The sequence below is a fragment of the Schistocerca americana genome, chromosome 7 (genome assembly GCF_021461395.2).
Source record: "Schistocerca americana isolate TAMUIC-IGC-003095 chromosome 7, iqSchAmer2.1, whole genome shotgun sequence".
NCBI classification, from domain to species: Eukaryota; Metazoa; Arthropoda; class Insecta; order Orthoptera; family Acrididae; genus Schistocerca; species Schistocerca americana.
The window spans coordinates 69,154,136-69,178,426 of NC_060125.1; positions in this window are offsets into that span (position 1 = coordinate 69,154,136).

The window sequence follows — 24,291 nt, forward strand, 5'->3', positions numbered from 1 at the left end:
AAACTACGATAAAGGAAAAAAAAAACACTTTCGTTGATATGGCTTTTGTAATGAATGTGTCTCTCTGTTCAGGAAGTTTTACTTCTGATGAAGGTATATTTATATGTACCGAAACCTTGGTCAAGAATATTAATAAAAATTTTTATCCTGCAACTGGTTTTGGCTGTCATCCTTTCATTGTGAAGGACTATACATAAAGCATCAAATTCATTGAAAGTGACCTCGTATACGCCTGAGCCAGCAAATATATGTTTATATGGCTGTTCATTGTGGATACAACGGTCCTACAGGTAGTTGGCCGCTGAAAAAATTAAGTCTACGTACTGTTTTCTCAAAAAGTTCCGCACTCTAGTAAGGAAGATTTCCTACAAAGGTGATTCCCATATGGTGTAGACCTTCTTTGAGTCTTGTGGTCTGTTGTGAACATTCATGGAGCCAATCTCAAGCACACCTCTTAATCTCCAAGGGTCTTAATCATTGCACACCTACTTCCAACAGTCACCGATAGACGTAGAGGAAGTAGTAGAGTTGTGATGAGCCGGTCTGCACGAATAAAGGCATCTGCGCTATTCACTGTGTCGGGACCAGTGGAAGTCACAAGACGTTCCGAAAGTTCCTGGCGCCTAAACTCTTAACATCCATCGCCCAATGCAATTGCATTACCATACATAGCATATAAACGTTCATGGATGTTCACTACGGTTTCTTTTTCCGCAAACAATAATTCAGTTACACCACGTTGCTTGTAACGAGTGTCTTGCGTAGACGCTGGTTCTGTATGGCCCTGTCAGCTATCGGAATTGCAGAAGGAACTAAAATTTGAAATATCTCAAAGACATTTACCTCTGTGCATTAACGGCTGCAAAAATAGTTCGCTCGTTATTTATTGAATTATCCTCCTAATTTCGTATCTCGGTTTCTGCGCAAAGAGTCCCCATTATTCTTCACTTCAACAGCGCAAATGGTTTGCTTTGAAATATAACACACTAACTGTCAGACAGATAGCTCTGTCAATCACGTACTTACTATACTTTTAAAATGTAAGGAAAGAAGGTGTGCGTTCGACTACCCGTCGAGAAACAGGTCATTAGAAGCTATCACAGTTTCGAAATGTTAGAAAGATGGTGAAAAAGAAAGACAGGCCATGCAATCACAATGGCACAATGGAACGACCCTGTCCTATTGCTGAGGCGATTTACGGGGATCACGGATAACGTTAAGAGGATGGTCGGTCGCGGATTTCAAGCGTCATCCCGCAAAATGCAGAAAGCAGAATGCGAGACCAGTGCCAACCACTGGGACACATCGATCGGTACACCATTCGAGGGTTCACGTACTCATCCTGGGGAGTGTAATGTGGTTTACTTATGAAGTTTTGTTGGCTGCAGCCAGGGGGAGTTGGTGGAAGCCACCTTGGGCGAGTGTATGGAGAGTGGAGAGATGGAGAGCAGGTGGGATGTGGGAATGCAGGCATGGCAGCTGAGGGGGGTGGGAGAGGATGGGAGAGAGGTGCGGGAATGCAATAAGGTCATAGAGGATCCGCATGGGGGAGCGGAGACAGATGCGATAGGCGAGGCAGACTGCATGGTGTTCTAGGATTTGAAGGGATTTGTAAAAGGTAGGAGGGGCAGAAATCCAGATGGGATGAGCGTAGTAGAGGATAGGGTGGATAAGGGATTTATAGGTGTGGAGGATGGTGGAGGGGTCCAGACCCCATGTGCGGCCAGAAAGGAGCTTGAGATGATGGAGTTGGGAGCGTGCCTTGGCTCAGATTGTACGGAGATGGGGGGGTCCAGGAGAGGCGACGGTCAAGAGTAACGCCAAGGTACTTAAGGGAGGGGTGAGGGCAATAGTTCGGCCATAAATGATATGATAGAAGTCGAGGAGATGGAAGGAAGGGGTGGGTTTGCTACAATGATTTCCTGGGTCTTGGAAGGATTGACATTGAGCAACCACTGGTTACAGCAAGTGGTGAACCGGTCAAGATGGGATTGTAGAAGGGAGCGTTGCTGGGTGGGGGCAAGGGCAAGGAAGGCAGTGTCATCAGTGTACTGGAGAAGGTGGATGGGGGAAGAAGGCGGCGGCATGTCCGCCATATACAAAAGGTATAGAAGAGGGGAGAGGACGGAACCTTGGGGCACACCAGCAGAGGGGTAGAAGGTGTAGGAATCCGTGTAATGGATGGTGACATAGGAAGGACGTTCGGAAAGAAAGGACCCAGTCAGACAGCCGTAGTTGATAGGAAGGGCGAAGGTTTGGAGCTTGAAGAGGTGACTGGAATGCCACACATGGTCATAGGCGCGTTCAAGGTCGAGAGAGAGGAAGATGGCAGAGCGATGGGAGTTGAGCTGTTCGAAGAGGAGATGAGTGAGATGAAGGAGAAGGTCATTGGTAGAGAAGGATGATCAAAAGCCACACTGGGTAATGGGAGGGAGGCCGTGCTGGCGGAGATTCTGGTGGATGCATCAGGTAAGGATGGATTCCAGGACCTTGCTGAAGACTGAGGTAAGGCTGATGAGATGGCTTTTTTTTTTTTTTTTTTTTTTTTTTTTTTTTTTTTTTTTTTTTTGGTCATCTGTCTACTGACTACTGGTTTGATGCGGCCCACCACGAATTCCTTTCCTGTACTAACCTCTTCATCTCAGAGTAGCACTTGCAACCTACGTCCTCAATTATTTGCTTGACGTATTCCAATCTCTGTCTTCCTCTACAGTTTTTGCCCTCTACAGCTCCCTCTAGTACCATGGAAGTCATTCCCTCATGTCTTAGCAGATGTCCTATCATGTTGTCCCTTCTCCTTAACAGTGTCTTCCACATATTCCTTTCCTCTCCGATTCTGCGTAGAACCTCCTCATTCCTTACCTTATCAGTCGACCTAATTTTCAAGTAGACTTCTCTTGGCCAGAAATGCCTTTTTTCCCATAGCGAGTCTGCTTTTGATGTCCTCCTTGCTCCGCCTGTCATTGGTTATTTTACTGCCTAGGTAACAGAATTCCTTAACTTCATTGACTTTGTGGCCATCAATCCTGGTGTTAAGTTTCTCGCTCTTCTCATTTCTACTACTTCTTATTTCCTTCGTCTTTCTCCGATTTACTCTCAAACCATAATGTGTACTCATTAGACTGTTAATTCCGTTTAGCAGATCATTTAATTCTTCTTCACTTTCACTCAGGATAGCAATGTCATCAGCAAATTGTATCATTGATATCCTTTCACCTTGTATTTTAATTCCACTCCTGAACCTTTCTTTTATTTCCATTATTGCTTCCTCGATGTACAGATTGAAGATTAGGGGCGAAAGGCAACAGCCTTGTCTTACACCCTTCTTAATACGAGCACTTCGTTTTTGATCGTCCACTCTTATTATTCCCTCTTGGTTGCTGTACATATTGTATATGACCCATCTCTCCCTACAGCTTACCCCTACATTTTTCAGAATCTCGAACACCTTGCACCATTTTATATTGTCGAACGCTTTTTCCAGGTCGACAAATCCTATGAAAGTGTCTTGATTTTTCTTTAGCCTTGCTTCCATTATTAGCCGTAACGTCAGAATTGCCTCCCTCGTCCCTTTAATTTTTCCTAAAGCCAAACTGATCGTCACCTAGCGCATTCTCAATTTTCTTTTCCATTCTTCCGTATATTATTCTTGTAAGCAGCTTCGATGCATGAGCTGTTAAGCTGATTGTGCGATAATTCTCGCGCTTGTCAGCTCTTGCCGTCTTCGGAATTGTGTGGATGATGCTTTTCCGAAAGTCAGATGGTATATCGCCAGACTCATATATTCTACCCACCGACGTGAATGGTCGTTTTGTTGCCACTTTCCCCAATGATTTTAGAAATTCTGATGGAATGTTATCTATCCCTTCTGCCTTATTTGACCGTAGGTCCTCCAAAGCTCTTTTAAATTCCGATTCTAATACTGGATCCCCTATCCCTTCTAAATCGACTCCTGTTTCTTCTTCTATCACATCAGACAAATCTTCACCCTCATAGAGGCTTTCAATGTATTCTTTCCACCTATCTGCTCTCTCCTCTGCATTTAACAGTGGAATACCCGTTGCACTATTAATGTTACCACCGTTGCTTTTAATGTCACCAAAGATTGTTTTGACTTTCCTGTATGCTGAGTCTGTCCTTCCGACAATCATATCTTTTTCGATATCTTCACATTTTTCCTGCAGCCATTTCGTCTTAGCTTCCCTGCACTTCCTATTTATTTCATTCCTCAGCGACTTGTATTTCTGTATTCCTGATTTTCCCGGAACATGTTTGTACTTCCTCCTTTCATCAGTCAACTGAAGTATTTCTTCTGTTATCCATGGTTTCTTCACAGCTACCTTCTTTGTACCTATGTTTTCCTTCCCAACTTCTGTGATGGCCCTTTTTAAAGATGTCCACTCCTCTTCAACTGTACTGCCTACTGCGCTATTCCTTATTGTTGTATCTATAGCGTTAGAGAACTTCAAACGTATCTCGTCATTCCTTAGTACTTCCGTATCCCACTTCTTCGCGTATTGATTCTTCCTGACTAATGTCTTGGACTTCAGCCTACTCTTCATCACTACTATATTGTGATCTGAGTCTATATCTGCTCCCGGGTACGCCTTACAATCCAGTATCTGATTTCGGAATCTCTGTCTGACCATGATGTAATCTAATTGAAATCTTCCCGTATCTCCCGGCCTTTTCCAAGTATACCTCCTCCTCTTGTGATTCTTGAACAGGGTATTCGCTATTACTAGCTGAAACTTGTTACAGAACTCAATTAGTCTTTCTCCTCTTTCATTCCTTGTCCCAAGCCCATATTCTCCTGTAACCTTTCCTTCTACTCCTTCCCCTACAGCTGCATTCCAGTCACCCATGAGTATAAGATTTTCGTACCCCTTTACATACTGCATTACCCTTTCAATATCCTCATACACTTTCTCTATCTGTTCATCTTCAGCTTGAGACGTAGGCATGTATACCAGAACTATCGTTGTCGGTGATGGTCTGCTGTCGATTCTGATTAGAACAACCCGGTCACTGAACTGATCACAGTAACACACCCTCTGCCCTACATTCCTATTCATAACGAATCCTACACCTGTTATACCATTTTCTGCTGCTGTTGATATTACCCGATACTCATCTGACCAGAAATCCTTGGCCGGCTGAAGTGGCCGTGCGGTTAAAGGCGCTGCAGTCTGGAACCGCAAGACCACTACGGTCGCAGGTTCGAATCCTGCCTCGGGCATGGATGTTTGTGATGTCCTTAGGTTAGTTAGGTTTAACTAGTTCTAAGTTCTAGGGGACTAATGACCTCAGCAGTTGAGTCCCATAGTGCTCAGATCCATTTTTTGGACCAGAAATCCTTGTATTCCTTCCACTTCACTTCACTGACCCCTACTATATCTAGATTGAGCCTTTGAATTTTCCTTTTCAGATTTTCTAGTTTCCCTACCACGTTCAAGCTTCTGACATTCCACGCTCCGACTCGTAGAACGTTATCCTTTCGTTGATTATTCAATCTTTTTCTCATGGTAACCTCCCCCTTGGCAGTTCCCTCCCGGAGATCCGAATGGGGGACTATTCCGGAATCTTTTACCAATGGAGAGATCATCATGACACTTCTTCAAATAATGGCCACATGTCCTGTGGATACACGTTACGTGTCTTTAATGCAGTGGTTTCCATTGCCTTCTGCATCCTCATGTCGTTGATCATTGCTGATTCTTCCGCCTTTAGGGGCAATTTCCCACCCCTGGGACAAGAGAGTTCCCTGAATCTCTATCCGCTCCTCCGCCGTCTTTGACAAGGCCGTTGGCAGAATGAGGCTGACTTCTTATGCCGCCAATGCTGATTATTTATCAAAATTTAGGCAGTGGCGGGGATCGAACCCAGGACCAAAGACGTTATGATTATGAATCAAAGACGCTACCCCTAGACCACGGGTAGGTAGGAGGAGACAATGACGGCAGTTTGTTAGGTTTGAGGAACATCAGGAAACGGGAGGTTTGCCATAGGCTGGGGTAGCAGTCGGTGGACGAGACCACATTATAAAGTCGGGCCAGGGTGGAGAGGAAGGAGGCGAGAGCTTCATGGAGGTGGTGATAGGTAAAACGATCGTGACCGGGAGCAGTGTTGCATTTCGTGCGGAGTGTAGTGATGATATCCTGAGTAGTGATGGGGCCATTGAGTTCGTTGGGTGTAATGTTGTCCAGGCACTGGAAGCCAGGGGTGAGGGGAGGGGCAGGGGTATCAGTTCGATTGCAGACATCTGGGAAGAGGGAGTAATCGAATTGGGGATCGTCGGGGAGGGTAAAGATATCGTACAGGTAGGAAGCAAAGTGATTGGCCTTACTAAGGTTGTCATGGAAGAGTTGGTCATCGTGAAGGAGAGGATAGTAGGGGGGGGGGGGTTAGATATGGTAAGGTGGCGGAAGGCAGACCAGTACTTGGACGAGTTGATAGGAAGTGTAATATTAAGATGGGTGTATGTCTGTCGCCAGTCCCGGTGTTTCTTAGCCATGAGCAAGTTGCGGATGTGTCTTTGTAGCTTCCGGTGGCATTGTAGTGTGTCTGGGTCACACGTGTGAAGGAAGAGGCACGGTAGAGACAGCGGGATTCACAGAGGAGGAGGATGGCCTGTGGCGATAAAGTGGGACGGTGAGAGTGAATGGCGACGGTAGAGACATGGGCCTCTACGGCCTTAGACAAGGAGGTAGCATGGGTAACATAGTTAGGGTGATGGTAGGTGAGGGGGTGGCTATCGACCTGGGAAGAGAGGGTATCCTGGTAGGCATCCCAGTCGACACGGGAATAAACATGGGCGTATTTTGGGGGAGGGTCGATGCAAGGATCTGGATGGGGGCGACGACCAGAGGACAGGGAGATGGTCACTACCAATAGGATCAAGAACGTCCACCACTATGCGACCAAGAAGGTTGGGTGAGGAGAGGACAACACACAGAGTGGTATTGGATTCAGGGCGGGTGTGCTGGGGTGTGGGAACGAGGGCGCCTTGAAAGAAGGAGAGGAACCTATGCCACTGCTGTAACTGGGTGGCGGAATGACTATGGATGTTGACGTCGGCGGCGATCATGTAAGTGGAGAAGGTGCGGTTTATGTGGGAAAGGAAGTCAAAAGGAATAGGGGCGTAGGGTGGACATAGTTGGTGGCGCAGGTAACGCAGAGGCCAGGGAAGAAGAGACTAAGGATCAGGTGTTCAGTGGGGTTGGGAAGGAGGGTTTGGAACCGAACAGGGATCTGGCAGTGGTGGCCGATGGCCATTCCACCACGCGCTATCGGGAGGGGATTATCGGAACAGTGGAGGAGGTAGGGCGAAGCTGGAGTTGTAGAAAGGTTTCATTTAAGAGGAAGGCATCTACATGGTGGGTCGTGAGGGTGTGCATGAGGAGGTTCCTGTTGGTGGGTAGGGTGCTGATGTTGTTAAACAAGATATGGTGCTGTCGCACCATGACAGGAATTGAGACAAGGGTGTTGAGACAGGAGGAGGTGAAGCGGGCCTGGTTGTGGGAGTAGGTGGCATAAGTGTTAAGGTGGAAGACAGATAGGGTGGCGAGGGACACTTGCTACTGGGTGTGGGGGTGATGGAATGGGAGGGCATTCTGGAGGACAATGGTGACAAACCTGATGATGTCCTCAGCAGTGGGAGGGGGGGCACAGAGGGAGTTGCCAGGAGGGATGGGGGCATCCAGAGGGTGGACGGGGATGGTGAGTTCAGGAGTTGTGGGGGGGGGGGTCAGGGCTTGCATTTCTGGGAGTAGGTGGGATGCGGGAGGTTGCAGGTGTCGCAGGACGGAGGGGACTGGAGGTTGGAACGCTGCCTGAGGAAGTGCGCCTGTTTACAGTGTGGGCAGACGGGGTCTCACGGCACTCTGATGATGTGTGTGCATTGTAGCACAGGCACCTCTGGCAGTGGATGGATTGAGGAGGGGAATGGGAGGGGTCGACCTTGTACCGGCAATGGAACAGAAGGGCACCCTACTCAGGAGAAGGTCGATGGTGGGGGCATGCTCAGAAAACACCCGCATAAGCCGGGTGGGTCTGGCAGGATTGAAGATCCGGTGCACTGTAAGGATGTCTAGGTAGGGATGCACCTTAAGCTCTGCCATCACCTCCTCCTCCTCCATGATCGTCAGACTAAGCCAAGTGAGGGTTGGTGGGTGACGTGGTGTTTGGGGTTGGTGGGAAGGGGAAGGGGATGGAGCAGGGATGAGGGAGGCATTGGGGCCAAAGCTGGTGATGGGGATTTGGGAGAGGATGTCTGAGTGAAGGGTGGGGCTAGGGGAGGTGATGAGAACTGAGTCCTGATGAGGAGTGAGGAGGGAGATGGGAGCTCTGGGATAGTGTTGGTGGAGGAATAGCTTTAGGTTCCGGGCCTTGAAGAGGGAGGGATCAATACGGGAGAGCAGGTGTTTGTAGGAGGAGGTGGAGGAAGAGGAGGAGGTAGCAGAGGTGGTAGAAGGGACAGGTGGGGAGACATCCATGGCATCTTGGGGGTAGGAGGAGGACGGGGCTGAGACTGTTAGGGAGCAGAGGAGGCAGGGGTGCCGCTGAGGTGGTTGATGGCGACTGAAGGGTGAGAGGAGGCGTGTGGGACAGGAGCAACTGGGAGATGGTGGGAAGTGGCAGGTACTGGCGTGGATGCTGAAGCTGGCGCTGAAGATGGGGGATGGTAATGGTGAAGGTGATGGCAATGGTGAAGACGATGACGATGATGGCGAGAGTGGGGTTGGGCTGGGCTGGGCTGGGCTGGGCTGCCACTCTGGCAGGTGCTGCAGAGACGGAGGGAACAGGGTGTGGGAGTGGAGGGAAGGGATCAGAGGAGGAGGCGCAGGAGGAAGGAGCAGGGGGCAGGGCTATGAAGAGCGAGGGTGAAGGGAAGTTGAGAAGTGGGTGGATGGAATGAGGGGAATTGTGGTGGCGGCGGAGGGAGAGGTATATACAATGGCGGTGGTGGTGGTAATGATAGTGGTGGTGGGGGTTGTCATGATTACAATGGGAAAAGGAGGAAAAGAACAGGACAGGACAGGACATGATAAAACTAAAGAAGAAAGCAAGGAACTCAAAAACAGAGATAAAGACGGACGAAACGCTGACTGGGGCAGGAGGCCCCACTACACTGCTGCTGACGGGAGGTGACCGCAAAGGCTGCTGGACTTGATCGCTGGCTGGCTGGAATGATGGCTGGCAGGAACGCTATCTGGCTGGTCATGGAACACCTAACACTACGGTAAGTGGCTATGCCATTATTGAGGGGTGGTACTCTTTCGAGGTACCACAGGAGATGTCCGGGTCCCTAGTGTTGCACGCTACTTAAACTAACTTATGCTAAGAACAACACACACACCCATGCCCGAAGGAAGACTCGAACCTCCGGTGGGAGAGGCTGTGCAATCCGTGACATGGTACCTCAAACCGCGCGCCATTTAATATATATACATTGTGGTCCATTGATCGTGACAGGGCCAAATATCTCACGAAATAAGCATCAAACGAAAAAATACAAAGAACGAAACTTGTCTAGCTTGAAGGGGGAAACCAGATGGCGCTATAGTTGGCCAGCAAGATGGCGCTACCATACGTCAAAAGATATCAACTGCGTTTTTTTCAATAGGAACCCCCATTTTTGTTACAAATTCGCGTAGTTGGACGACTTTCTTCACTTTGTGATAAATAGCGCTATAATAGTTACAAACGTATAAGTACGTGGTATCACTTAAGATTCCGCCTGTGTGGACGGTATTTGCTTCGTGGTACATTACCCCTGTTGAAATGGGCCGCTTACAAATTGTGGAAAAGATCGATATCGTGTTGATGTATGGCTATTGTGATCAAAATGTCCAACGGGTGTATGCTATGTATGCTGTTCGGTATGCGGAACGACATCATCCAAGAGTCCAGACCGTTCGCCAGATAGCTACGTTACTTAAGGAAACAGGAAGTGTTCAGCCACGACTTGCAACAAATGATGATGCCCAAGTAAGTGTTTTAGCTGCTGTCGAGGCTAATCCGCACGTCAGTAGCAGACAAATTGCGCGAGAATCGGGAGTCTCAAAAACGTCGGTGTTAAGAACGCTACATCAACATCGATTGCATCGGTACCATATTTCTATGCACCAGGAATTGCATGGCGACGACTTTGAACGTCGTGCACAGTCCTGTCACTGGGCACAAGAGAAATTACGGGACGATGACAGATTTTTTGTACGCGTTATATTTAGCGACGAAGCGTCAATCAGCAACAGCGGTAATGTAAACCGGAATAATATGCACTATTGGGCAACGGAAAATCCACGACGGCTACGACAAGTGGAACGTCAGCGACCTTGGCGGGTTAAGGTATGGTGCGGCATTATGGGAGGAAGGGTAATTGGCCCCCATTTTATGGATGGTAATCTAAATCGAGCAATGTATGCTGATTTCCTACGTAATGTTCTACCGATGTTACTACAAGATGTTTCACTGCAAGACAGAATTTCGATGTACTTCCAACATGATGGATGTCCAGCACATAGCTCGTGTGTGGTTGAAGCGTTATTGAATAGCATATTTCATGACAGGTTGTAAGCGGGCTGTTTAGGTTCTTATGTTAGTAACGACAAGTAGCGCTCTGTATGAAAATCACTGACTGTGCTGTGTGCAGTCTGTGGCTGGCTGCATTGTTGGAATTTTTGCCATTGTAGTGTTGGGCAGTTGGATGTGAACAGCGCGTAGCGTTGCGCAGTTGGAGGTGAGCCGCCAGCAGTGGTGGATGTGGTAGAGAGGTTGCAGAATTTTGAGAATGGACGATCTGGACGTGTGTCCATCAGAAAGAGTAAATTTGTGATACTTTTGAACATTATTAAGGTAAATACATTGTTTGTTCTCAATCAAAATCTTTCATTTGCTAACTATGCCTATCAGTAGTTAGTGCCTTCAGTAGTTAGAATCTTTTATTTAGCTGGCAGTATTGGCGCTCGCTGTATTGCAGTAGTTCGGGTAACGAAGATGTTTGTGGGGCAAGTGATTCATGAAAGGTATAGGTTATTGTTAGTCAGGGCCATTGTTTTGTAGGGATTATTGAAAGTCAGATTGTGTTGCGCTAAAAATATTGTGTGTCGGTTTAGTGTTGGTCAGAATAAGTAAAGAGCGAAATGTCTGAGTACGTTCAGTTCTGTTCAGCTGTTTGAAAATCAAACAACGTAAAAGGTTTTCCAGCAGAGTAAAATATAAATTTTCCTAAGTGGATGTTTCATATGTCGACCCTTAGCCGAGGATACCTCACTGGAATCTTCTGATTCTTTCTTGTAGTTTGTGTAATTAGTGTAGCTACTGTTTATTGCTAGAGCGAAAGTGTAGGGAGAATTTCCTTTGTAGTTGTAGTTTTCCATTGTTGTACAGTAAAACAGTTGTGGCATGCATGTAGATTTGCACCAAGTATTTCACAGCTGCGCTTGCAATGAACGAGATATTATTTTCAGTGGTATGTTAATGTGTTTTCTTATTTTTGCTCTTCAAATTGTGCTTTTCTTGCTATCGTGTGAAATACGCGATAATTATGGCGTGTGAAATAACACTAGGCTCCAAAGTAAATTGAGAAATGATTGTGACGACGTGCGTAGCTTATTAGCACCACTGTGTAATGAATTAACAGACATTCAAAGTAGTAATTCGGTAATTGTGCATAGGGAAGAGAAGTGGGCGGCAAATAATGGTGTAGACAGTGAAACAATTAGTGAACAGGGAAGCATTATCGATTGATCGGTCGGCAACAACTCGCCTCAGGAATCCGAAATGACAGGACACAATCTTGCAAATTCTGTAGTTTCAGGTTTTGCGTCCTCACCGTTTTCTCAAATAAGTCAAGACACATTTTCTACTTTTCAAAATGCGAATATTGGCGGTTCAAATGCACTGCCGAATACCACTGAGGAACAAGTTTCAGACACCAGTGCATTGTTATTACAGTCAATGCAACAAATGGGACAAAGCCCTCAAAAGTTAGACACCATGCTTGGAGTTACTTAAAATCGAATCGAAATGTCAAAAAGTCTGGAATGACGTAAAAACACAAATTTGTGAGCATTTCCAACCTATTTTTTTCGCGTCAAGAAACTGCATTACAGAATCACGAAGCAGCCATAAAGGAACTGCAAACTATTGTTGATGAAAATCACGACACCTTGCAAGCTAAAATTGACTCAGTTGCATCTAGCGATTCGGTTACGCAACTTGTAAAAACTTAGGAAAACTTAAAGGACACAGTAGATACGATTTAAACACAAATGGACACTCTGAAAATTGGTTCCGAAAAACATACTAAGGAAATCAGTTCATTATCACAGAAAGTAGCCGAACTTTCGGATCAGTTCACTAACTTATATGCAAAGGTAGATGATGATCTGAATGACACAAGATCTGTAGCCTTTGGAGCCGATAATAGTGGCTAACGGGCAAAAATTCTAACTATCAAGGAAGTAAGGATCCACTAGGATCGGGCGAGGAAGCAGGGCCAACTGCTGGTAGAAGTAACACAGCACCTTACTTCAAATGCATTTATTAAAACTAGCTAAATTACAATATACAATCTGTCAAGATAATGAATATAGGGAGAATCAAACCTTAGGAAACTAGTTGATCACCAATTTAACATTGTACCACGCAACATAGTACTGCATACGGCTTAAGGGCTGCAATCGCAAAGAAGGCCTGAAGGGCCAATTTAACAAGAATGCATATAACGTGTTCTGCCTGAAGGGCTAGTAAATTTGCAAACCAAAATTCACTTCACTTCAAAATTTACAGACAGAGAAAATATTCAAATATAAACTCTATGAACAGAAGGTTTGAGCCTGAAGGGCCACCAAAATAGTTAACTAGACTTTAGTTAAAGAACAGATTTTCCAACAGTTTAGGCAAGGCAGTGTGAAACAATAAAGAGGCCTGAAGGGCCGAGCAACTTCCAAGTAAGGGGCCTGAAGGGCCAAATTAACAAGATAAGAAAATCTTAAAAATATCAACTGGAAAATAACAAGTGCTTATTAACAACTCGACCCTAAGGGCCAGGTAATAAATGAAATTAGTTAAACAAATTCTGCAATGAGTAAGTAACGGCCAGGAATTTATCAGTAAGCTGGCCTTAAGGGCCCCAGTACACTAACAAGGGTGGTTAAGTATTCAAACTGGATTTCAAAGCCTTAAGGGCTGTAGAGCTTCAAAATAGGGGGGCCTGAAGGGCCAATTCATCAAGGTACTTCATAAACAGCTCAGCCTAAAGGGCTGGCCGATGGTTAAGGTTAGGCAAGTTCTCAAAAATAGTAGGCAAATCAACAAATTTATCAGTAATTGAGCCTTAAGGGCCACATTACATTTAGAATCCACATTAAGCATTAAGAACTATCATACAGCGAAGCAATTCCCTAAAACTTAGCAACCTTAAATAAATTAATTGATACTATCCAGCTCAAAACCTAGGGACAACAATACATGCATATACTTCTAAAAGGTAAACTTGCATAAAATCTAAATTTAAAAATGCAAACAATCGCACACCAACATGGCCAGCAAATCTACAAAAGTTTAACCACAGTCGCTAAGTATGAAATACAAGCAGCTGCAAGGCTACCAATCAGTCATCGTGCCCCAATATCATGATTTACAAACTTCAGGTAGTACGAAACAGGAAAAATACAAGGCGAGCCCCAAAGGGGAATTAAATGATGCCCTTCAATTACAAATTATTAAACCGCAGCGTAAAGCTGCCACATTTCACAAACTGGCGTAAAAGCCACCAGCTCAATCGACACTGTTCATATAGGCAAACATACAAATAAAATTCTCTAACCCTGTAAAATTTTCAGTCTAAAAGGGGGCTGATAATAACATACGGTATTAAAACAATCTTTAAGATAAACACATGCACCAACGACTTTTAAGGTGTGCACAGACACGTATTTCACAAATTTCTTTTCTTTCTCTCAAATACAAAGAACTGGCTACCAAATTGGTCACAAGAATCAATAGATAGCCACCAATACATCAGTACCTAATTAGACCGTCTCCTAGTGTGGCATGACAGAGCAACAGTTCACATTCGCAGCCTTTGATTCAATATGTTCTACTATCCTCGTTGTACAGTATCGACCATGCCCGGAGTGCCTACCGCAAATTTTAACCAAGCAATTCACGCTCACGTCGACGCCTAACCGAGGAACCAGCCCAGCAGTACAAGAACAACCTACACACTCCAAGTCAAACTCTGCAAACGCAGTGCAGAACTAACATTCAACCTTTTCCTTCATAGGTTCAGAACCGGCGAGCTAAACCGGTGGACGGAAAACACACAATGTCGGCGGCAGCAACATAAAGGAAGTCGCAAACCCCACCCTAATACAAGGCAATAGCAAGTCAAAAGCACAACGGTAATAGCGAAATATACTCCAGTCCCGGAGGAAAACCTGCCGCCCTCAGTGTTCAAAACATTCCCGGAGCAACCGTCCTCGGCGACTCCCACTATCCTCCGGAACAGCAACATAACAGCTCCTTATTTCAATTCTCTTCCGACAAGAACAAGCATAATCGGAGCTAACGGTTTCTCCAAGTCAGACACGCCATACCGTAGAACCTCGCGGTGGAATGAGCCGGCCGACACCACACAAACCACCGCAAATAAGACCGACAAGCACTTCCGGAGTCGATTGCGTACTGCCACGCTTCTCGACTCAGTCACTCCACTCCCTCGAACTAGAGGGCGGGGCATGAGACGAGGAGAACATACGGCGCCGCCACGCGGAAAAGCGCCGGCGGGAAGCCAAAGCGTAACTAGGGCGCGTGTTTAAACGAGACGGACAGAAGCACGTCTCAGCCTTCACTGACACAGAAGAGTATGAACAACTTAAGAAATTTAAACAAAATCAAAATCAAATTAATACGCAGAACAAAGGAGAAATCCGGAAGTACAAGATCAGTTGGCACAAGTAATACAAGAATTACACATTTCAGAGGACACTCGCGCACCAACACGGGACTTAGAAACACGGAAAATCCACAAAATAATAACACAGGGCATTTCGGAAATTATGAAAGAAATTGGCAAGGTGCACCTAATTTTGAGATGGAACCGCCGACACGATGTAACAATGACCGATATGCGACTCGCCGACACGATGACTTTGACTATAACCTATTCAGTACTACACGTAAATTCAAAACAATTAAGGATTCCGGCAACGACATTCATCCACAATCGTGGCTTCATCAATTCTCTCATTGTTTTCCTCCCAACTGGTCATTAGAGCACACATTAGAATTTATGTGTGGCTATTTAGAGAATGAACCAGCTGTAAGAATGCGATCGGTCATTCACGATACTCACAGTGAAGGAGAATTTTATCATGCTTTCCTCTCAGCATATTGGTCTCAAGCTAGACAAGACCGAGTAAAACATAGCATCATAATGATGAAACATTTCGAACAATCTGAATTTTCCAGTCTCATCAAATATTTTGAAGACATGTTGCATAAGAATCAGTATCTGTCAATCCCATACAGCCCCTCAGAACTCATCCGCATTTGCTTAATCAAATTACCTGAACATTTGCGACATATTATTTTGGCAGGACGTTGCAAAGACGACATTAAAGCTTTTCAGAGTCTGTTACAAAAATTACAAATTGACACTGACAATCGCGGAACGCGAAAACAGGAACACAACAATTACGGGTCACACTTGCCACAATTACACGATGACAGAAATAATAACTGGACACGACAAGGCTATTCTTACAACGCAAATCGTGACCAAAACAGATACCATCCGTATGACAACCGTTGGCAGAATAATAGTTACATTTCCGTAGTAATGAATATGACAGAGATAACCATAGAAACAGACAATATGGGAACCCAAAAAATTATTATGAAGAGAGACAGAATAACTTCAGACGCAACAGTTCAGCGCGCAGTTACGATTCAGAGAGAAACTATGGAATCTACCGACATGACGACAGACGATATAATCGTAACGACAGACCTGAATTTCATCAGACCTGGCGGGGTTTAAACACGGCAGGGCCCTCTCGACAAAGTGAATTTGTAGAAGTTAGGTCTCCTAATCTTGATAACGACGCGCGGCAACAAAGAGACTGACTCGCACCGCAGGCAGCCACGTGCGCCGGCTGGCTCAGAGAAAAATAACATAGACGCTAACCTTGAGAAAAATTTTAGCATTCCTTACCGACGTATACAACATGATAATTGTTTTGAAGTTGAAACTCTGCGTACTAGGAAGGGTAAAGGATTGCACCACATTTCACACGTAAAACCGTTTATTGAGAGATAATCTGTTTTTTAATTTAGTCTTTGATATACAACTTTTCACTTCATGTTACTAATACTCCTTGTCACACTTAGAAACTGTTAACATGCAACAATGTTTGAAGTTAACTGTCCAATCTAGAACCTAGGGAACATATTTACACAGTAATTACAAATGAATTTCTATAGTGAACATACGACAGAGTGTTGTTGTGCGTACATTCTTCCTTGTTCGTTGCATGATTACGTAACGACTATAAGGCTTACATACTTAGAACATATACCGGTACAGCTAATGACATTGTAATGCAACTTTCTGGATTTAAAGTGCTTTCTGAGAGATACCAGATGACACAGTGGTTAGTTTATTTGACAGCTACACGATTATATCACAACGCTACTAATGAGTGACACAATTTATATTATTGCTTTTGCGCTGTATCTGTTTTATATCTGCACAGATTTTCTGAATTCTTCTAGAAAGTAAAACATGTTTTAGCAGTAACTTTTGTGGTATAGCTACAATGAGACAGCCGTTCTCGTAGCACAACAATATGTTACACTATAGAACTTTCTTGATCACAGTACTGTACGTAATAACTACGATATCTATATGTATGGCATTTCACTTTTGTTTATTACGAGGTAAGTACATTGACTTCTACAGAACTTTGCTTACGGACAACGATAATTACGACACTTGGCACGTTTTTTTACCCTTAAGTAATGACAGAGATTATCTTAGAACAAGACGCACAGTTCAGGGCTACAGTACACGTATTTGTGTGGTTAATTTTGTACTTAAAATATTTATTTTTAAAGATGTTTGAATTATAAAGATAGAAGGGTTTTCCGTGATACATTCCACTGCTGTAACACCTCAGGGGGGTACACGCTTACTTTGTGTACCACGTGTGTGGCAAGAACAAGGAGCCCTAGCTAACATGGTAATTGCTTATACAACTTTACACGTCGGTAACATATTTCTCTAACACAGAATTACGCAGGTATCTGACTATATAACAGAGAAACAAACATTTTTTTTTACTATGTCAGAGACACATGTATACGCAATTACAGAGCTGGATAACTTCACACTTACGAAATTGTATTTTGTCTGTACTTTGTGAACTCTTCATATTTTTTCGGAACCATTGTGATACTATGAGAGCTTTGAATGACGTATTTGGTATGGGATCATGATTTTTAAAGTACGTTTGAATTAGATGACACTACTAAAATAAGCAGATAATTTTGTTATTTTAGGTTTTGCAATTATTGAAGAAAGCTACGACGTTTTTGAGATTTGACTAAGGTGTTATGGTGTTATTGCGGAAAAGGTCGATATCGTGTTGACGGATGGCTATTGCGATCAAAATGCCCAATGGGCGTGTGCTATGTACGCTGCTCGGTATGCTGGATGACATCATCCAAGAGTCCAGACCGTTCGCCAGATAGTTACGTTATTTAAGGAAACAGGAAGTGTTCAGCCACATGTGAAACTTCAACCACGACCTGCAACAAATGATGATGCCCAAGTAAGTGTTTTAGCTGCTAACGCGGCTAATCCGCACATCAGTAGCAGACAAAGTGCGCGAGAATCGAGAATCTCAAAAACGTCGGTGTTGAGAATGGTACATCACCACCGATTGCATCCGTACCATAGTTCTATGCACCAGGAATTGCATGGCGACGACTTTGAACGCCGTATACAGTTCTGCCACTGGGCACAAGAGAAATTACTGGACGATGACAGATTTTTTGCACGCGTTATATTTAGCGACGAAGCGTCATTCACCAACAGCGGTAATGTAAACCGGAATAATATGCACTATTGGGCAACGGAAAATCCACGACGGCTACGACAAGTGGAACGTCAGCGACCTTGGGGGGTTAAGGTATGGTGCGGCATTATGGGAGGAAGGGTAATTGGCCCCCATTTTATGGATGGTAATCTAAATCGAGCAATGTATGCTGATTTCCTACGTAATGTTCTACCGATGTTACTACAAGATGTTTCACTGCATGACAGAATGGCGATGTACTTCCAACATGATGGATGTCCAGCACATAGCTCGTGTGTGGTTGAAGCGTTATTGAATAGCATATTTCATGACAGGTTGTAAGTAGGCTGTTTAGGTTTTTATGTTGGTAACGACAAGTAGCGCTCCGTATGAAAATCACTGACTGTGCTGTGTGCAGTCTGTGGCTGGCTGCATTGTTGGAATTTTTGCTATTGTAGTGTTGGGCAGTTGGATGTGAACAGCGCGTAGCGCTGCGCAGTTGGAGGTGAGCCGCCAGCAGTGGTGGATGTGGTAGAGAGGTTGCAGAATTTTGAGAACGGACGATCTGGACGTGTGTCCATCAGAAAGAGTAAATTTGTGATACTTTTGAACATTATTAAGGTAAATACATTGTTTGTTCTCAATCAAAATCTTTCATTTGCTAACTATGCCTATCAGTAGTTAGTGCCTTCAGTAGTTAGAATCTTTTATTTAGCTGGCAGTATTGGCGCTCGCTGTATTGCAGTAGTTCGAGTAACGAAGATGTTTCTGAGGTAAGTGATTCATGAAACTTATAGGTTACTGATAGTCAGCGCCATTGTTTTGTAGGGATTATTGAAAGACAGTTTGCGTTGCGCTAAAAATATTGTGTGTCAGTTTAGTGTTGATCTGAATAAGTAAAGAGCGAAATGTCTGAGTACGTTCAGTTCTGTTCAGCTGTTTGAAAATCAAATAACGTAAGAGGTTTATCAGCACAGTAATTCATAAATTTTTCTAAGGGGACGTTACAAGGTGGATTGGTCGTCGATGCACCGTACCATGGCCCACACATTCACCAGCTCTGACGTCTCCGAATTTCTTTCTGTGGGGAAAATTGAAGGATATTTGCTATCGTGATTCACCGACAACGCCTGCCAACATGCATCAGCGCATTGTAAATGCATGTGTGAACATTACGGAAGGCGAACTACTCGCTGTTGAGAGGAATGTCGTTACACGTATTGGAATATGCATTGAGGTTGATGGACATCATTTTGAGCATTTATCGCATTAATGTGGTATTTACAGGTAATCACGCTGTAACAGCATGCATTCTCAGAAATGATAAGTTCACAAAGATACATGTATCACATTGGAACAACGGAAATAAAATGTTCAAACGTACCTACGTTCTATATTTTAATTAAAAAAACATACCTGTTACCAACTGTTCGTCTAAAATTGTGACCAATATGTTTGTGACTATTACAGCACCATCTACCACAAAGCGAAAAAAGTGGTCCAACTAAAACATTGATATTTCTTTACGTACTACCCGAATATGTAATAAAAATGGGGGTTCCTATTGAAAAAAACGCACATGATATCCGTTTGACCTATGGCAGCCCCATCTAGCTGGCCAACCATTGTGCCATCTGGTTTCCCCCTTCAAGCTAGACGAGTTTCGTTCTTTGTAGTTTTTTCGTTTGACACTTATTTCGTGAGATATTTGACCCGGTCACGATCAATGGACCACCCTGTATATACAATGAGTATGGAACACATTAATGTTGCTAGAAGAGGGCAATGAACCAGGGACGTACAGTGCAGAAATAGGGTACCGACAAGACATTCAAGGTGGAATAGCGCTCTCATTTCCTAAACTGTGTGGAAATTCGAATTTCACCCACGCATTTGTACAGGATAGCATTAACGAGGAAGTGCTGCTTTGAAGAGTGTTCTCCCCTTCCTTCTTTTTTATTTTCCACAGGGCTGGGGCGCCTGTGGCCGCTGGCTGGTAATGGACGCGCGGCGCCTCCACTGTAATGCGCTAGTGGTGGGCCGTGAAAGCGCTGTGGAGAGCTTTCCCGTGTCGCGTGCCCAGCTACACGCGCGGCCCACGTGCGAGCCCAGACACGTGCCGACAGCGTGTCGGGCAGGAACCCTCCCATCAGCCCGTCTCACTGTTCTCGGCGCACTCGGTCATACCCGCTGACGAACGTTCCATATGGCAGACTGGATGAGCTCATCGGGGAGACCGCAGATATTCACCGTTTCGTTAAATCTACATCTACATGACCGCTCTATAATTCATACTTAAGCGTTCGTATGGCCAGTGTCAGGCTATCTCTCGATCGTTACGTTCTCGGACAGCATGTCGGAAAAATTAACACCTATATCTTTCCGAGCATGTTCTTCTTCCTCTCATTGTATTGGGACGGTCATTTCTCCCTAGCCAGGTGGGTGTTAACAAAACATTTTCGCATTCGTAGGAGACAGGTGGTGACCGAAATTTCGTGAATTTTTTTTTTGTCTTAGAGTGCAGAAAAAAAATTGCTCTTCGTTCAGTCTTTTCGATGACATCAACTGATCTTTTCTACTACGGACTCAATATCCCCCAGTAGTGCTACTGCTGAGGATGGACAAGCGTAGTGTGGGCAGTCTCTTTAGTAGGTGTGTTGCATCTTCCAAATATTCTGGGGATAAAATAGTCTTCGGTTCACCTTCCCCACAATGTTTTCTGTGTAATCACTTCTAAACTGATTTGTAATAGTAATCCTCAGGTATTTAGCTGAATCGACACATTTAAATTTGTGTGATTTATTGTGTAGCCGTAATTTGGCGTTTCTTTCTGGTATTCATGTGTTGTGGGTCAACAGCCTCTTTTCGCACTGTCAAAACATCCTGCATCGTGCAAAAATAATATGAAAATTCTTTTTCATCTTCTGGTGAATTTATTAGACGGTAAGCGATATCATTATCAGCCAAAAATCTTAGAAGGCTGCTCAGATTTTTACCTAAATCGTTTATACTGCTCAAAAAGAGCGGAAGGTCTGTAATACTCCTTTGGGCAGCCCCAAATATCACTTATGTTATCATTAGACGACTTCCTGCCAATTGTTACAAACTGTGATGCTCCTGACAGGACATTCCTCTCCAAATATGGACAACAGTGGTTGAATAATACTCATTCCGGAGATTATGGAGATGAGAAAAGTGTTATTTCGTATTAATTAACAAATGGCTTAAGGACCAAAGATAAATTCGTATCATGGTGATGCCAAAACAGTTAAAATAAAAATAATTAACTAATGATGTGTGGTCCTGTTCACTTGTCTCTTATAGGGTGCCTAAAGTACGCTCCTTTCTCGGATAGCTATACAGCAATTCAAGTAATCACGTTAATGGTTTTTATTACAATAAAGTAGACTGGCAATACTTCACTTTGGCTTACAAGAAAGTATCGTAAGCGATTGGCGACATGCAAACAGTCAGTGTCTTTCTCTATACACAATGTCCATACAAGCAATTAATGTAAGGGACAAGTCTCAGTGTAATAGTTAGGATGACGGCTCTACTAGTGTGCGTTCTTTACTGTTCGCCGGGGCTAGCTGGAGCGGCGTTTACATTCTCTTCTTCTAGAAGCCGCTCCTGTCGTGGTGATGGCCTAGTCAGCGTGCTATTTGCAACGTCGTCTCACAGCCTTCATCTTCGTGCCGACGCTTGTAGTCAGGCCGGAACAAATGATTAATAATTAATAAATGGTTAATAAATAATCAAAATAAAAGTGATAAATAAATATAAAAATTTATAAATAATTAAAGTAATAATTAGTAATTAATAAATAACTAAAAGTTAGATAATTAAAATATTAACAGGTAAGTACAGAAGATCAAGAAACCAATAAGTATACTTAGTAACTGCATAAACAACTTAAGTCCCAATGATAAAGGTCTAACACTGTGTGGTCAAAAATTTTAAATGTAAATTTCTCTAAGGAATACGATGCTTCGGCCATAAAAATCAGTTTAAGGCTACATTAACCAAACTTAAGTGTACAAAATTTCGCTAGAATGAACTTTAATAGCATTTAATACGAATGCAGAATAACTGAAACAGTACCTGGCGGTCATGCAACGATCTTTATAGTTAGTGTTGTAGCTGTAGGGTTTACATGAAGTTTTGTTAGAATACAAGAAATGTAGTGGTAGCTATTCTGAAGGATTTTTAACTTAAGTATGAAGATGGCTTCGGGTTATCAGGTTTGTGAATACAATTTTATATTAAATGGTCAATTAAAATACTAGGTACAAGGCGTGAGATTTCGTAGAGCTTCGCCTAGAACATACAAGGTGCCACAAATGGTCACCTCTATGAAGTGCCTCTTGCATTTTTCTTACAAAGAAATCAGTTGCATTAAATCATAAGAAAAATTAATTATAAATATAAAGGTCCTCGTCAGTATCGTGTATAGTTGAAATATAGGATATCAACGAAAGGCAAATGCTTAATCTCAGTGATTACAAGTAAGCAACCAATGGCAGTAGTCCACCAAATATACAGAAGAAATCTGCAAAGCCCAGCAGGAAGAAACGGAAAAAAGCAAACCACTTGTACAGAAAACAGCTAATGACGAGTAATGCTGAGTTACTAGATTCAGTTGGCCACCTGTCTTACCAATGTAGACATCTTTTCCATAGATATGTGAGGAATTTTCGATACAAAATGATTTGGTGAATGCCGCAAGACCTACCAAAGCACACAAAGGATTCCCTTTCCAGGTTCGATCCTCAATTCCATTAATAAATGGTTACGAATCTGCCGTGCAACACACACACACACACACACACACACACAACACTCATAAACACAAGCGCGTGCACACACACACACACACACACACACACACACACACACACACACACACACACATTAGCAAAATTAAAAGCGAATAAAGCAAATTAGTCAAGCATAGAATGCGTTATACACTATTTTAATAAAACACAAAGCACAGTTGAATAAAACCAGGATGACTCACTGAATCGGTAACATGGCAAACAAGTGGTTTAAACCTAATTTTAACAGTAAGTGCGTTAAGCAGATTTCTAATAAAATACAAAAATAATCAATGAACTGAAGTAGTTGGAGAGCGCTGAATAGGCAATACGCCAGGCAGCTAGTTTACAGTTGGCATCACAGAAAAAAAGATGTGACAGAAAGTGCAGGCTGGCGTACACAAACAGTCAAGCCTCCGTACCCAGTAACACGGAAAGTAGGCAACCAAAATCAAATTGTTATCCACGTTCACCACAAAACGCGAAAACGTGTCAAAAGAATCGGCTACACACAGCCTGCTAAAAAACAAAAATGATGAGGAACGACCACAAATACCAGCTAGTCCCTTTAGGAACCTGGATGCAGTGGGTCACACATGAGTTAAGAACGAATTATTACCCATTACGAAAGGCCTCATCGTACAGTCCACAGTATGGGAAAGCAATGGTTTGCCAAACAAGCCCGTTTCCTCTAACAGTCGAGTAGCTGACAATAAACTCCATCCGGCTGATGGCGCCAATAGCACTCCACACACCAGGTTGCAGCCTCCCAGCTACATTTGGCCCAACGGAACGCTCACATGCCCTAAGCAAACCTGGAACTCCAATTCTCCACACCGTTGCCAGCAAGTCGTTCCTCTAGTTTCCGAGCACGACTGTGTATCACCGCCTCCTTGTGGGCAGACGCCCTTCGGTATCACAACAATGGGGCACGGACAGACATATGGCACATACAATTGATTACTGACCCCCAAGGATGTTGGGCACGCATAGCACAACTTTAGGAACCGATCGTGAGTCTTCTTCTGCATGTGGGCGATGCTTCTAGCTATGACCAAATAAATGAATGCACAAAATCGTATTATTTCCATTTGGAAGTCTGGCTGCATTGAATCCAACCCCTAGTGATTACATGCAGATGCGCACCTGTAGTAGGGAAAGATTTATAGTTGACTCTTGCACTCTGTTTCGTGTGATTGCTAATGGTGAAAATTTAGAGCGCCTTACACCACTTAATCCAATACACTGAATTTACTTGAAACATATCATATAGGAAAATTGTTTGTGATTTTTTAAAAGTTATTAATTCGTTGAAATTTTGTTGTATAGACACCTATCATACTGATTCATTATTTTCCTGTCAATGATCTTGTTATGAAGGGTAACAC